At 35.7% G+C, this 17,385-nt stretch overlaps 1 long non-coding RNA gene across 1 annotated transcript in view; it reads right to left on the bottom strand.

Annotated features, from left to right (window-relative positions):
- Positions 1-297: 297 nt before the first annotated feature.
- The window catches only part of LOC140532819 (uncharacterized), a 77,786-nt gene continuing 60,698 nt past the window's right edge, over positions 298-17,385 (bottom strand). Inside the window, exon 7 of the long non-coding RNA XR_011976678.1 lies at positions 298-575. This is a non-coding gene — a long non-coding RNA (uncharacterized lncRNA). The remainder of the gene's footprint in view (positions 576-17,385) is intronic.

Here is a 17,385-nt window from a genome sequence, read left to right as displayed (position 1 = left end):
CAGTTGTTTTTTCCATCATATATTTCATATTTTCTTTTCTTTAGTCTTTTGACATTGTTTTTTACTTCTTTATGTCTCTTGAAGTCATTAGTTCCTATTTAGTCAGTTCTAATTTTTAAGGAATTATTTTCTTTAATGATATTTTATACCCCTTTTACAAAGCTGCTAGTTCTCCTTTCATAACTTTTTTGAATAGCTCTCATTTCTTTTCTCATTTTTTCCTCTACCACTCTTATTTTTAAAATCTTTTTTTTTTTTTTTTTTTGCTTTTCTGCTCTTTATCTCTTTGTTTAACTCTTCTAGGAATTCTTATTGGGCTTATGTTCAATATGCATTCTTTTATTTGAGGCTTTGCTTGTGTTTTCAAGTCAATGTCTTCTGTGTTTGTGCCTTGAGTGTCTCTGTCACTACAGAAGCTCTTTGTGTTTGGGTTCTTTTTTGGTTTGCTCATTCTTTCAGTCTATTTCTTGACTTAGACTTTATGTTAGTTTTGAGCTCTGCTCACTTCTGAGAGGATATCTAGTCTGAGTTCCTGCATGGGTCAATCTGGGGTCTGCAAGTTTTCCATAATTACTCTTTATATCCAATGGTAGCCATATGTCGCGTAAGGAAGAGGGGAGAGAAGAAAAGAAATGGGGAAAAAAGAAAGTTAAAAATAATTTTATTATACATTTAAAAGAAATAGCAAGTTATACATAACAGATTTGCAGTTTCATGCATAATCATCTTTTTCTATTCTATGTTATGAAAATGTTTGTTTTATTTCTTAAATTCAGAATAAAATATACATACATACATATTAACATATGGCATGCCCTTACCCTGATATCTACATATATCAGTTTGTCAGATTCTCATCACCTCTTGCCCAAACTATTACCAATAGCCTCCTAAGCAGAATCTCTGTTTCCAGTCTTCCCCTTCTCTCATTGAACTTCCACAGAGTTGCTCAAATAATCATTATAAGGCATAAATCTGACCATGTCACTGTCTTGCTCAAAAATTTTCAATGGTTCTCTAATTCCCAAAAGACAAAATACAAACACCTGAGCCTGACATTTAAAAAACCTCCACAAACTGGCTCCAACCTACCTATAGAGACATTTCATGTTCAGCCCCTTCCTACACTCTACATCCAGAATTCTTAATCTGGAGTCTGGAATTCCCCTTACACTACCACCCCCCAAGAATTCAAGAAGGATTTCTCTGCAAATTTGGATAGGGAAAACAATGATGTCTTTACATCCCTGGTGCCTAAAGGGCCTTGCATATTGTAGATACATAAGTAATGTTCATTGAATTGAAATACTAATTTGCCTTTACTAATTTATTGTTTACTGTACTCCCTTAAATGGAGTTTTCCATCCTCCTCTAGATTATAATCACCTTCAGATCAGGTACTGTATCCTCACATTCTTAATGGCCCCCTAAAGTGACATATAAGACCTTACATATCATAAAGGTTCTCAATAGATTTGTTCATTTCATTCATACTCACTTGTAATACTATAGAATTTCAAAAAATATTTTTAGTTCTGGAAAAGAACTTAGAAATCTTTTGATCTAACACAGACATCTTTATGGATGACAAAACAATAATAATAACTAGCATTTACATAGTGCTTTAAGATTTGCAAAATGTTTTTACAAATATTGCTTTACTTTTAGCCTTACAATAATCCTAGGAGGTAGATGTTATTATTAATCTCCATTTTATAGATGAAGAAACTGAGGCAAACAGAGGTTGACATGCCCAGGCTCACACAACTAGTATCTAAGGTTGGACTGCACTTAAATCTTCCTGATTTCTTTTCCATACCTCTATCCAGTATGCCATCTAGCTGCTTAAGGACAAAAGAGCTAAAGTGAGTTGGCCAAAGTCACACAGTATTTTCAGAGACAGAATCTAAACTCAGATCCTCTATTTCCACATTCATGACTTTCTCTGATTTTAAATAGGCTTTCTCTCAAATCTTACTAAGAGGAATTCTTATGCTTGACATGCCTTCCTGGATGCATGCTATCACTAATATTGAAAAAAAAGTTTCCTGTACCAGATCTCACAGTGTATTATAAAATGGTAATCATCAAAGCAATGGTACTGGTTAAGAAATAGAGTTGTTGGTCAGTGGAACTGATTAGGTACACAATACACAGTAGTAAATGAACATATTAATCTAGTGTTTGATAAGCCCAAAGACCTAAGCTTTTGGCACAAGAAATCACTATTTGACAAAAACTGCAAAACAGTATGGCAGAAACTAGGTATAAGCCAACATTTTATATACCAAGATAATATCAAAATGGGTATATGATTTTGCCATAAAGGATATCACAAACAAATTAAGGAAAGCAAAGAATAATCTCCTTGTCAGGTCTATGGATATGGGAAGAATTTAGAACCAAACAAGAGATAAAGAGCATCATAAGATATAAAATGAATAATTTTGATCATATTAAATTAAAAAGGTTTTGCATAAACAAAACCAATACAATGAAGATTAGAAGGAAAGCAGAAAACTAGGGGGAATTTTTTCACAGCAATTATCTCCAATAAAGGCCTCATTTCTCAAATATAGAGAGAACTGAATCAAATTTATGAGAATATACATCATTCCTCAATTTGATAAATGGTTAAAGAATATGAACAGGCAGTTTTCAGATGAAGAAATCAAAGCTATCTATAGTCATATTAAAAAATGCTCTAAAGCGCTATTGATTAAAGAAATGCAAATAAAACAAAGGTACTACCTCACAACTATTAGATTGGCTAATATGACAGAAAAGAAAAATGATAAATGTTGGAAGGGATGTGGGAAAATTGGGACACTACTGCACTGTTGGTGGACTCCAACCATTCTGGAAAGCAATTTGGAACTATGCCTAAAAGGCTATGGAACTTTGCATACCTTTTGATCCAGCAATACCACTACTAGCTCTGTATCCCAAAGAGATTTAAAGTGAGGGGATGGGAAGGACATATTTGTACAAAAATATTTCTAGTGGTGCTTTTTGTGGTAGCAGAGAATTGCAAATTGAGGGAATTTCCATCAACTGGGAAATGGCTGAACAACTTGGGGTATATGATTGTAATAGAATACTACTGTGCTATAATCAATGACAATTAGGATGATTTCAGAAAAACCTGGGAAGACTTATATGCACAGATGCAAAGTGAAGGGAGCAGAACCTGGAGAACATTGTACACAGTAAAAGCAATATTGTACAATAATCAACTGTGAATGACATATTCTCATAATACAATTATCCAAGACAATTTCAAAGGACTCATGATGAAAAATGCTATACACCTCCAGAGAAAGAACTGATGGAGGTTGAATGCAGATCAAAGCATACTATTTTTCACTTTATTTTTTATGAATTTTGTTTTGGTCTGTGTTTCCTTTCACACAATTAATATGGAATTATGGTTTGCATGATTACACATGTATAATCTATGTCAAATTGCTTATGTCTCAGAGAAGGTGGAAAGGAAGGGAAGGTGGGAGAAAATTTGGAACTCAATATGTTAAATTGTTAATACAGTAATTGGGAAAAAATAAAATATTTTTTTAAATGGAGCTCTAAGGAGGGATCAAGCAGCTGAGAGTATACCACCCCACTCCCGCTGGAAGCAGAGAACTACCTTGACAAAGAGCTCAAAAGTCAAGTAATTGGCTAGAGAAATCCGGGGGGAAATCAGACTACAGAATCTTACTTCGAGGAAGATAAAAACATACAGACAACAAAGTCAAAGTTCCTACATCTAAAGCCTCCAAGAAAAATGTGAATTAGCCTCAGGCCATGGAAGAGCTCAAAAAAGGATTCTGAAAATCACGTAAGAAAAGTAGAGGAAAAATTGGGATAAAAATGAGAGTGATGCAAGAAAATCATGAAAAACAAGTCAACAGCTTGCTAAAAAGGACCCCAAAAATGCTGAAGAAAATAACACCAAAAAATAGACTAACCCAAATGGCAAAAGAGATCCAAAAGGCCAATGAGGAGAAGAATGCCTTAAAAATAAGAGCTGGCCAAATGGAAAAGGAAGTCCAAAAACTCACTGAAGAAAATAATTTCTTAAAAATTAGAATGGAGCAGATGGAAGCTAATGTCTTTATGAAAAATCAAGAAATTATAAAACAAAACCAAAAGAATAAAAAAAATAGAAGACAACGTGAAATAGCTCATTGAAAAAACAACTGACCTGGAAAATAGATACAGGAGAACCAATTTAAAAATTATGGGACTGCCTGAAAGCCACGATCAAAAAAAGGGCCTAGATATCATCTTTCAAGAAATTATCTGATATTTTAGGACCAGAGGGTAAAATAGATATTGAAAGAATCCACTGATGACCTCCTGAAAGAGATTTCAAAAGGAGAACTCCTAGGAATATTATAGCCAAATTCCAGAGCTCCCAGGTCAAGAAGAAAATATTGCAAGCTGTCAGAAAAAAACAATTTGAGTACTGTGGAAACACAGTCAGAGTAACACAAGATCTAGCAGCTTCCACATTAAGGGATCAGAGGGCTTGGAATATGATATTCCAGAGTTCAAAGGAGCTAGGATTAAAACCAAGAATCACCTACCCAGCAAAATTGAGGGGTGGGGGAATGGTCATTCAATGAAATAGAGGACTTTCAAGCATTCTTGATGAAAAGATCAGAGCTGAATAGAAAAATCTGACTTTCAAATACAAGAATCAAGAGAAGCATGAAAAGGTAAACAGGAAAGAAAAATCATAAGAGGCTTACTAAAGTTGAACTGTTTATATTCCTATATGGAAAGATAATATTTGTAACCCTTCAGAGTTTTCTCAGTATTAGGGTAGTTGAAAGGATAATATATATATATATATATATATATATATATATATATATATATATATATATATATATATATATATATATATATATATATATATATATATAGACAAAGGGCACAGGATGAGTTTAATATGAAGGGATGATATCTAAAAGAATAAAATTAAGGGGTGAGAGAGGAATATACTGGGAGGAGAGAGGGAGAAATAGAATTGGGTAAAATATCTCTCAGATAAAAGAGACAAGAACAAGCTTTTACAATGGAGGGGAAGAGGAGGGAGGTGAGAGGGAAAGAGTGAACCTTACTTTCATTGGATTTGACTTAAGGAGGGAATAACATGCACACTCAATTGGGTATAAAAATTTATCTATGATAGAAGGGAGGGCAAATGGGAGGAAGGAGTAATTAAAAGTAAACCCTTTTAAGAAGGAACAGGGTCAAAAGAGAGAATGGAATAAATGGGGGGGCAGGATAGGATGGAGAGAAAAATAGATAGTCTTTCACAACATAACTATTATGGAAGTGTTTTGCCTGACTACACATGTATAACCTATATTGAATTGTTTCTCTTCTCAATGGGGGTGTATGGGGAGGGAGGAAAGGAGAGAAGTTTCAAAACTTCAAAATTTTACAAAAACAAAAGTTAAAAATTGTTAAATAACAGATGTTAAAAATGCAACTGGGAAATAAGACATATGGGCAATAGGGTATAGAACTCTTTCCTACCCTATAAGAAAATAGAGAAAGGGGTAAGAGAAATACAGGGTATGATTGGAGGGAGGGTAGCTTGGGGGAAGGGGTAATCAGAATGCACACTGTTTTGGGGTGTGGGAGGGGAGAGATGGGGAAAATTTTGAAACTCAAAATCTTTTGTATGTGAATGTTGAAAACCAAAAATTAATTACTTAATTAGGGCGAAAAAAGAAAAAAAAATATTTCAATATATGTCCTATTGAAAGTTTTAATCCATAACATTTTTAATAATGAACAGATGGTAATATTCTGAATTTTATTTAACAATGCACAAAGCAAAGCAACTTACATGAGTTTTGTAAAGCATATAATTAATTTCATTGTTATAGGTTAACATTTATTGAATGCTTTCGGCTTCTATATATGAGAGAATTAATGGTGATAAGAAAAAGTTACCCATTTTTTTAAAAGGGGGAATTGTGTTCTAAAAGTTTGTTGATTAATTCTTTGGAACTTGGAACGCATTTTGCTATTTCAGCTACACTGTAGGTTCAATAGCTTGTCTTGGGATCCTATCCTCTACCTAGCATGTGGTGAGAAGGTTATGAAGCAATACTGGGATGATGCCCACTCTCCACTGCAACCACTCATTAGTGACTTCCAGATACCTGTCACATGGTAAGAAGGGAATTTTATGGTTCAGGCAATATTTCTCCCTCAAACTGCAGTTTTGGGCATCCCTGGGCAACATAAGCAATCAGACAGGGATGTAGATGCCCAAGGAGAATGGATTTCTCTCAGAGACTCTAGAGGAACTTCTCCACCCCAGAACACAGGTCAGTTCTGTATATACAGAAGCTGTCATATGTTTGCATCCGTACAATGAACACTATCCAATATTTGGCATATGCCCTTCATGTGAGAAATGACTTAGGCACTTACATGAATGTGTGTATCAAAATCCAAAATTGAAAAAAGATAATGTTTACTCATTTTAGAAAAGTCACTGATACTTTGGCCTCCGATTTGTGCTGCTTTCCTTGGTCATCAAGTGTACTCTGTTCTCTCTTGCATTGTCCCCAACTAACCCCACTTCCTTAACTGTACCTTCATCTGGCTCTTACTCTACTCGATTCAGGTGCCTCACTGGCAGTTCTAGAAACCTTCAAGAACTTCTGCCAACAGCTGATATGCAGCCTTCCCTTACATTCCTTCACTTTGCAGCTAACTCAATTTATGATCCAAAGAGATTCTTGTGAACTAGGCGGACTGTGTCTTTCCAAACTTGGGATTTGAATTTAGGCTCTCATGAATGGAGTCTACTCAGGAATGCGATGGAGGATTGAGAGGCTGGAAGCTCACTGCTAAGTGCCCTAAGCTCCCACAATGCACTTATGCTATAATTGATTTTTTCTATTTTTTAAAGTAATGTACTGTCAGCTTATGTACCACTCTACCCATAGCATCATTATTCTGATGCTTTAACGGGCCTGTGAGTTCATCATTGCCAGTACCCTATTCACCAGAGCAAATCAACCTAGCCATACCTTCTCATCCTATGCAATTTTTGTCCATAACCTTACAAATACATCCCCCATATAGGATTGGCCCAATACAATTCTCCATTCATGCCCTATTCCAACACTTCATTGTGATGTAGAAGTGACCCAAAATGTTTCAATGGAGCACAAACTCAGAAAGGCTTCAATTATGCATCTACTATGTCTATCACATGAGCACTATTTGAATTATATTTGATGAGTTTCATCACCACTTTGGTCACATAACATTTTCAGATAGAGGAACTTTCAAATATTATCTACCAAGTGGTAGAAAGTTTGATATCTGCATCACTGGAGGGAACATCTACATAGATTAAAACATAGACTCATGTGACAACATAAATACCAGTTCTCTTCAGATCTTTTAGTGAATACAAGGGAAACACTTAAGTTATCTATTGCCCCTTTACTTCAGTATATGACTGGCTCTTTCCAGTCCCTTTCCAGTCATACGTGTCCTTTACATCACTTTTCATGGGGAAGTCATTGCTGACACCATCTCCAGGCTACTTGTACCTAGCAGGTGCCTTTTTTAAAATTATCCTTTGGGTGATTTTTTATTCTTTTGAGAATGCGGCATTTCCATGATCCCCAGTGGAAGCTTACTAAAGTCATTAAGCTGGGTGAGAAGTGGGGTATGTTTTCTTATTAGGAACGTACGTTCATTTTAAATTTTAAAACAATGGTCTCTGTACTCATTGAACTTAAAGTCTACTGGGAAGATACAAGATAGATGAGTAAGCACAAAATATAAATGGGGCATAATAGGAACAAAGGAGACATCCAGGCCATGTGTCATGGGAAAATTTGAAAAAAAGTACATTTAGCTCATAGAAACTGGGAAGACTTCATGGAGGAGATGGCATCTTTTCTAATCTCTTAAGAAGATAAGAATTTTAAAAGGTAGGAATAAAGAAATGTATTCTAGGTAGAGGAAACAGTCAGTCTGAACATATGACCATTATATCAGTTTCAAGTAATAGCTATTATGTCCAGTTTGGCTAGAGCACAGAATGAGTAAAGAAGAATAAAAAATAAGATAGGAAAGATAAACTTTAGTTATATAATTTAATAGAAGATCTTAAGTGTGAAGATAAAGAGTTTACATTTTACTATAGAAACCATAAGACATTGGAGGTATGGATTATTTTTTTGGCAAGTGAATGTCTTGATCAAATTTGATACAAAAAAAGAAACCCGTTTTCTGCTCTAAATTTAAAAGTATTATTTCTGATTTGTAGTCCAGCTCTCTTTGCTCAATCCTTATACTATTTCATTTAGTTTGCTAGTACAGCAAAATTCCACTTAGTAACAACCCACACTATCATTGACAGAAATTGGCCTTTTAAAGAAAAGATGACATGTGTATAACAGAGTCAGGAAAACAGAGAGAGAAAAAAGGAAAAGAGTTTTATCCTCCTCATGAACAGAAGGGATTACACTGGGAATCAGAGGACTCAGTATTGACTTGTTGGCTTTGTCTGAGAAATTGGTGTACTGCAGTGATGTCAAACTCAAAGAAGAAGCGCTCTGAGCCAAGTGAGTAAGAAAATCATTCAAAGTATACATGGGCTAGAGTGGTGAACCTGTGAAATAGATTAGGTAGTTAAAGTAGTAAAAGACCATAGTAATACAGTGTTTGATAAACCCAAAAATCCAAGCTTTTGGAACAAGAATTCTTTTTGACAAAATTGCTGAAAAAAATGGAAAGCTGTTTAGAAGACACTGGGCATAGACCAACATCTCACACCATATACCAAAATAGGGTCCAAATAGGTAAATAATTTTGACATAAAGAGTGATATCATAAGCAAATTAGGGGACCAAGGGAAAATATTCTTGTCAGGTCTATGAATAAGGGCAGATTTTATGTACAAACAACAGACAGAGAGTATCACATTAAACAAAATGGATAATTTTAATTACATGAAACAAAAAAAGATTTTGCACAAACAAAATCAATGCAACTAAAATTAAAAGGAAAGCAAGAAACTGTGGGGACAGAGGGATTTATAACAAGTTTCTCTGATAATAGTCTCATTTGTCTATTATGAAGGAAACTGAGCCAATTTTTTAAAAATAAGAACTATTCCCCAATGATAAATGGTCAAAGGATATGAAAATCAGTTTTCAGAAGGAAAAATCAGAGCTTTCAATAGTCATATGAAAAAATGCTCTAAATCAGTATTGAGTAGAGAAATACAAGTTAAAACAACACTGAGGTAACCCCATACACCTATCAGATTGGCTAACACAGCAGAAAAGGAAAATGGTGAATGCTGGAGGGGCTGTGGAAAAACAGAAATGCTAATATATTGTTCGTGGAGTTGTGAACTGCTCCAACCATTCTGGAAAATAATTTGGAACTATGCATATATATTTGACCCAGCAATACCACTACTAGGTCTGTATCCCAAAGACATCAAAGAAAATGGGAAAGGACCTATTTGTACAAAATTATGTATAACAGCTCTTTTTGTGATGACAAAGAATTGACACAATGAATAGAGTGCTTGTCCTGGAGTATAATGGCAAGTAAAATGGTATGTTTTGCTGTTTTTGTTTTAGTATAATCAAGAAGTATAATGCCTCTATTTAAATGTGACTGGGAAGGAGTTTTCTCACCCATTGTCAGGCCTGGGAAGATTTGTAAGAAGGTCTAAGCCGTTTGTTAATGAGGCACTGGTTCTCAAGGGATGTGATGCCCTCTGGCTCTAAAAAGTGTATAAAGACTCTGAGGGTGATGTTTTACTTAGTTTTGGTAAGCATTGCTTCTGACTTAAACAAGTGCCAAATGAGGACTTTGGGAAGTTGCTAAGAAGCCCCCCGGCTTTGAGAACCCAGATGTCATGATTTCCTCTCTGGTAATTGTGGTCAGACAGTTGTACCTGTCTTTGAATTATGGTCAGGCAGAGGAAGCCATGTCTGTTGATTACTTTGGAGTTCAAGGTGTTGACTCCCCTGAACTAGGTGAATGATATATGTGCTTGGCTAAAGGATTGATACATGTGCTTGGTTAAAGTGAAAGTAACTTTCACAACCCCTCAAAAGTTGCCTTTCCTTTTATGAATGCAGATCTAAGAACCTATGATAGCGGGTCCCCCTGTGGATATTGGAATGTTTACTGATACATGGACTCAGGAAGACTCATCTTCTTGAGTTCAAGTCTGGCTTCAGACACCTACTTTGTGACCTGGGGCAAGTCATTTAACCATGTTTGCCTTGATTTTTTCATCTATAAAATGAGCTGGAGAAGAAAATGGCAAAGCACTCCACTATCTTGCCAAGAAAATACCAAATGGGTCAGACAGGATTGAAGCAACTGAACAACAAAAGGAGCAGAAATTGAGACAATATCCATCAGTTGGGGAATAGCTGAACAAGTTGTGATCTATGATTGTGATGGAACACAATTGTGCTACAAGAAATTATGAGCAGTATGTTTTCAGAAAAACCTGAGACTTCTATAAACTGATGCAAAGCAAAGGGAGCAGAACGAGAAGAACTGTACACAGTAAGAGCAACATTGTAACAATTATCAACTGTGAAAGACTTCTCTACTCTATCTACACAATGGTCCAAGGCAAATCCAAAGGACTCATCTACCTCCACAGAGAGAGAAATGGAGTCTGAATGCAGAGTGAAGCACAACTTTTTTTTACTTTATTTTCCCTTTTTGTGCAATATGGCTAAGATGGAAAATTTTGTGTAATTTCACATGTATAATTGACATAATATCTCTTGTGTTCTTGTTAGGTGGGAGAGGAGCAGGAGGGAGGGAGAGAATTTGGAATTCAATTTTTTTTTAATTAATGCAAAAATGAGTAATTTTTTTTAACAATGTGAAAGAGAAAAAAACCAAGTTTACATCTTGTGATGAAAAGGTCGGTAATATAAGAGTTATACTGATAAACTAATTGCAATAATTATACATTTTACTGTATTACTCTTCCCAGATGTAGCACTTGTATTACTATGGTAACATAAGGCTTAAACAGATGCTATCCCACAATTCGTCAGCTGGCAATTTTAGTTTATTTAACTTGGACTTCTAAGGTTGTGTTTTTGGAGATTTCTGGGAGAAAAGAGGTAGAAGGAGGGAGTTTATGGTCCATCCTGGAACCATGAAGGCAGATAAGGAAGGAAGCAAAGAAGTATTCACTATTCACCCTGAATTTTGATGACTCACAACCACCCTGGGAGGTAGGTGCTATTATTATCCCCATTTTACAAATGATGAAACCAAGGCAAAGGTTAAGTGATTAGCCCAGGGTCATACAGCTAGTTAAATCTGAAACCAGACTCAAATTCAGGGCTTCCTGACTCTAGGCCTAGTGCTCTACCTAATGAGTCACTCAGCTGCCAAGTTGGAGATATGACACTACTAGGTCTTTAGGTTCTTGCTGCCCTGCTCTCACATTCTGTTACTTTGATAAGCCAGAGCTACCACCATCAACACTCCTGCTGTTGCTGCTGCTATTTCTGGTCAAACAGAAGTAGGTCCCTAGAACCTGTACAAATGTTGAGAGCAAAGGTTGTTGGGTAATATAAGGATGTCTCTGAAACAACCAAAGGGAGAAATCTTCATTAATTTTCTAACTCCTACAAGTTTTGAGATGTATTGAGATAATACTCTGAAGCAATGCAAGTTTTTTATAACAGAAACAAAGGTATTAGGAAAAATAAAACTTTCTTGCCCAACTGATAAATGGTCAAAGGATATGAACAGGCAGTTTTCAGATAAAGAAATCAAAGCTATCTATAATCATATAAAATGCTCTAAACCATTATTAATTAGAGAAACGCACATTTAAAAACTTTGAGATATCATCTCATACTTATTAGATTGGCTAAAATGATAATGGGGAAAATGATATAAAGGGATACGGAAAAATTGGGACATTTATACACCGTTGGTGGAATTGTGAACAAATCCAACCATTTTGGATTTATGAAGTTATTTGGAGTTATGCTCAAAGAGTTATAAAACTATGGATACACTTTGAGCCAATCTGTGATCCTTTCTAGTGTGTGGTAGGGAAGGAGAGATACAATTCAGAACTTAAAATGTAATAAAAAATAAATTAGATTAAATTTTAAAAATAAATACAACATTCAAATAATATTTTTAAATGCAGAGCTCCCACATGTAAAGAATATAAAGGGTAGGGTCTATTACAAATACATAAAAAATGGTTTCCATATATTAGGTATAAAGGGGAATCATCATATAAGAAGAATTTTAAGGGAATAGGGTATTACCAAGAGAATAGGTGCCCAAGAACAGGCAAAATGGGAAAAGAACCAAGGATTGTAAATAAAGCATGAAAAGGGCATTTCATGTAAGGACGCAGCTCTACTAGCTCTAAGGGATCAATTTACGTTTATATTATTATACTATCTCTGCTAGTTTAGGCACATTATCTCAATGTACTTCCATTGAATTTGGGACTTCCAAATGGGATAATTATCCCCAGTCTTACCCTGTACCTCAGACTGAAGTGGGGATGCTTCTCTTGACCCAGATCCAAGCTTTACTCTCAAAAAAAATAAACAACTCTAGGCACAGCTGCACTAATCACACAACAAAGACTGACCATCGCTAGATCTTCTTTTATAAAATGGCAATAAAATCATTGCAATGAAATGCAGTAAGAAATAGGAAGGGAACAGTTCATTTGAATAGGAATCATCAAGCACCTGTTCTCCTGACCTCAGCGACAAAAATCATCTGCTTCTGCTTTTGAGAGACAGAGATAGAGAGAAACTTTCAATCTTTGACTTCTTTGGAGTATGGGCCTAGTTGTGTTATAGCTAGGTCAAAAGACCTCCAAAGTTTCAGGGCTTAGTTCTAAATTGCTTTCTAGAATGGTTGAACCAATTTACAACTCTACCAACAATGGACTTGTGTACCTGTTTTCCCATAGCCCCTCCAACAATTGTCATTTTCTTCTTTTGTATCCTTTGGCCAGGCTAATGAAACCTTAGAGTTGATTGAATTTGCATTTCTCTAATTCTTAGTGATTTAGAGATTTTTTAATATGCTCTTGATAGATTGAATCCTCCATAACATCTTCCCTGCTCCCACCTTCCATTTACTCCAAAGGGAAATGTAATCTTTCTCTTCTCAAATTTCGTGTAGTATTTTTGCCTGGACACCCTTGGGACGTGTATACCTAACACATAGCACAGTGCCTTGCATATAGCAGACCCAGGATAAAAACTTGTTAATTGATCAATTATCACTTATCTCATTTTCCTTTGAATATGAGTTATCTGTGTAAAGATTCCATCAGCCCTATATTCTCCCAAGTGGAATTGCAAGGTTGGGGTGAGGGGGAAGGGAGGAATTGTATGTGTCATAGCAATCATCATAACCCCAGCACTGAGTGCTTTCCTAAACATATTAGATTCTTAGGAAATGTTTGTTGAATTCACTTAACTAAACTACATAAAACAATAAATAATGATCTTATGTACTCTCCATTATCCACATCTGTAATAACCCCAGCTACTGGGCCTAAGTTAATATTCTACAGATCCTACCATTCATCTTGAGATGGTTAACCTAAATATAGGTATGGCTCCTAGGTGAATTTATCTGTTTGACAGAAGTTTTATACTCAACCTAATTCCAGAACATAAATATCACTAATTTTACTGGATCTCCAACCACAGGACTAGAGCAGTTTTTGTTGTTGCTAAATAAAAATCCCAATTCCAAATTATTTCAGTTTTTACCTTTACTTACTTTTGGGCTCTCAAATATCTTGTTTACTGAACATCATTCCAAAAGTGCTATTTATTTCCCATCTCTCCATGCTTCATCATTCTCTCTGTGTCTTTCCAATACCTAGCTAGACATCACCAGCATCCTCTATAAGAGCTATTCTTTGCAAAACAGCTGTCATCTGTCACCTGCCCCAGTTCTGTGTCTCATCTTTCATATGGCTCTCCCCAGGAGAGGGCTACCTATTACCAATTTTCCCCTGGCACTCTTTCAGTCTCTTGTCTCCTTTCTATTCTTCCTTTTCTGTTTATGTTTATTCAACAAATACAGAAATCTCTGTCAGCTTGTTATACTATACCAAATCCTTTTCTTTTAAATCCAGACATCTCAAATTGCAAACTTTATTTTCAGTAATAACTTCACAATTCCCCAGAGCAAGGCATTGCTGGAGTCGATTACTGAACAAGTTTCAGTAATAATAACAAGATTCATATCCCCAGGTTTCTTATTCTTTGCACCTTCCAATTCCACATCAACGTTATATGACCTCTTGATTCTCTCTCTAGCCTCTCTCCACACAGACAGGTCTTTGCCAACCTTTGAAATTGTTTCCTCCCTCCAGTTCCTGGCTCCATTTTTCTTACATTGAATTCCTTTGTCCTTAACACTTATCAAGACAATATTGCTGAAGTTTCAGGGTGAATCAATCCCTTAGAAGAAGAGGAAGAAAAAAAAAGAAGTCCTAGGTCAAGGAGGTGGACCATGGAAGTAGAAAATTCCTAGAAATTTTGTTTCCTTTATTTAACAAAGAATAAGAATGAAATAGGCATTAAGACCAAAGATGGGGGAAGGGTGGAATGATGCCACAAAGAAGAAAAATAAAATTATATTCTAGCTACCTAGGAGACACTAGAAATGTCTGTCAAGTATACTAGCACATTAGAAAGAGGATAAGTAATAAACAATCAAACAACTCTTTGACTATTTCTACTCTTTACCTTTTATTGAATCACTTCCCTTGGCTTTGATCCTCCATTCTTCTATGGCTTCTTGACTCTTTCTTGTTCTTTTTTCCTCCCTTCTTTCCTTTCCTTCTGAGGATTTGGGAGGATTTTCATACAGACAGTCCCATGGCCCTAATTTCATTCTTTTCTTCTTGAAGGGCAGAGCTCAGTGCTCTTGTTACACTTAACATTGGCATCCAACTGTTAGCAGCTGCCATAACTGAGATGAGAGTTTATGTATATAATCATGCTCACTTTATGTAGTAGATATGTCTTTGAAAAGTAAATAAGTCAAGCACCTATAAATAAAATCTTAGCTTAAATAAATTAGAAGAGCTTGCTATTTAAACATGCTTCTGCCCATAGGAGGCATATAATCTAGCACATGAGACAGGCCATATCTACATACAAAAATAATTATCAATATAAGGCAGCATTACTTGATATAAATTCAAAGAAGTGAGAGCTACCTTCATTCATCCATCCATTCACAAATTCATTCATTCACTATGTAGTTTCTAAGCACCTGAATAAGACTTTTTTTAGACCAAGGGATACAAGGATAAGTTTATATCAACCCTCCCTTCAGGGAGCTCATATTCTTTTGGGGAGATAAAGACACAGATGAGGAAATATAAAATATGGATAGAATAAATACAAATTAATTTGGGGTAGGAGCACTAAGAAGTGAAAACATCAGGAAAGGCTTCCTGCAAAAGGGAGCAACTGAGCTAGGGATTCTAAGAATGCACCCTTGTGGGTAGCATTGTCAGAAGGCGCTTCTTGGAGAAGAGAGGATGAATAGGGACTGTATAAGCCAGAGAAGAGGGAAGGGACTTTCCAGGGAGCATTGATGGCATTAGTTGCCACTTTGCAACTTCTACTCCCTTATGGGATTCATCTGAGCCCATCTCTCAGATGTAGTATGATAAACACTACTGTGTGCCACATACTGGAGATTGACAGAAAAAGACAGTCCCTTCCCTCAAGGAGCTTACAGTCTAATATTTGATAACTCTTCAAATAGCTGATGACAGCTCTCAAGTTCTTCTTGAGTCTTCTCTTCAAGCTAAATATATCTAGTTTCTTCATCTACAGTCCATGTGGTGTGGACTTAAGGCTCTTCACCTCTTGACTGCACACCTTTTGGATGCTTGTCAAGGTCCTTCTTTAGTAACACAATATTCCAGATTTAGTCTGATTAGGGTATAGGAGAACAAAAGAAAGAAGAAAGGAGAGGAGAGGAGAGAAAATGAAACCTCCTTTGTCTCTCTAATGAAATCCAAGGTCTTATGAGTTTTTTATTGCTAGATCACACTATTGATACATATTGAATTTTCAGTGAGCTAAAACCCCCAGATTTCATTCACACAAACCACTAGCTAGCCCTGCCTCTCTCATCCTGTACTTGTGCACCTGACAATTTGAACTCAAGTATCAGAATTCAAATTTATCCCTCTTGAATTTCATATTATTTGATTCAGTCTTATGCTCAAACCTGTCAAGATCTTTTTTTCCCATCATCCACTGTATTAACTAGCTCTCTTCCATCTGTCATTTTCAAATGTGACAAGAATGACACTTCTGCCTTTATTCAAGTCATTGATAGAAAAATAAGATAAAAATCAACATCAAAGAGCAAAGCACAGATCTTTGAGTCACTCTTCTGAAGACATAACACATTAACAATAAACCATTTTAAGTCAAGTCATTAAGCTACTTTTACATCTGATTGTATTATCATCTAGCCTACATCTCTCCATCTTTTCCATAAGACACTTGACCAGTGCCTAAGCTATGCCTACACTCTCACCTTCATCTATACCCTTTTAGTAAACTCTCAAACCCTATCCAAAAAAAAAAAGAAGATATTAGGTTAGTCTGGTATGAACTGGTTTTAATTAAACTATGTTGGCTCTTTATAGTTGCCACTTTCCTTTCTGGATGGTCCATCTCCTTAGTGAATATTCTAAAATTTTCCCAAGGGGAAAAAAAATCAAGGTCACTGGCTTGTAGCTTACAGACATTATTCTCTCCTCTTTTTTGAAAACTGAGAAAATATTTGTCTTCTAGTCTCTAATTGGATAGCTTGGTGACTTGGATATTTTATTAGAGAGAAAGAAGCAACCAAAGAGTAGTGACCCCTCAGCCATCTTGGATTTTAACCTTGCATAACCTGAAGAATGTACATGTTGCCTCCCCCATCTGAATGTTAACTTCTTGAGAGAGTTGTAACCTTAGTGTCACTAAAGTCTTATTGTTTACAATAAAAATACAAAAAAAAGTAAATACTTAAGAAATATTTGTTGGATTGAGTTGCATTGAAATGAAATCAAAGAATGGAATAGTCAAAGAAAGCTTAAATAAAGGAAAGGAGGGACGAAAGATCAGAAGCTTGGAATATTTCCTAAGAAAAATGTCAGAAAATAATGCCACCGAGAATAAAAGGGCCAGGTTGAAAGGTGCTTTAGGTACAGTTCCTGCTAGTGGAGATTGAATTATATGGCCCAAGGCTGACAGTGATGAGAAAAATATAAAAGCTCAGCGAGCATTTGGTTCCTGCCTCTTGCTG

The sequence above is a fragment of the Notamacropus eugenii genome, chromosome 3, assembly GCF_028372415.1.
Source record: "Notamacropus eugenii isolate mMacEug1 chromosome 3, mMacEug1.pri_v2, whole genome shotgun sequence".
In the NCBI taxonomy this organism is placed as follows: domain Eukaryota; kingdom Metazoa; phylum Chordata; class Mammalia; order Diprotodontia; family Macropodidae; genus Notamacropus; species Notamacropus eugenii.
Note: the sequence above shows the minus strand (reverse complement) of the source record. Positions and strands in the feature narration are given on the sequence as shown.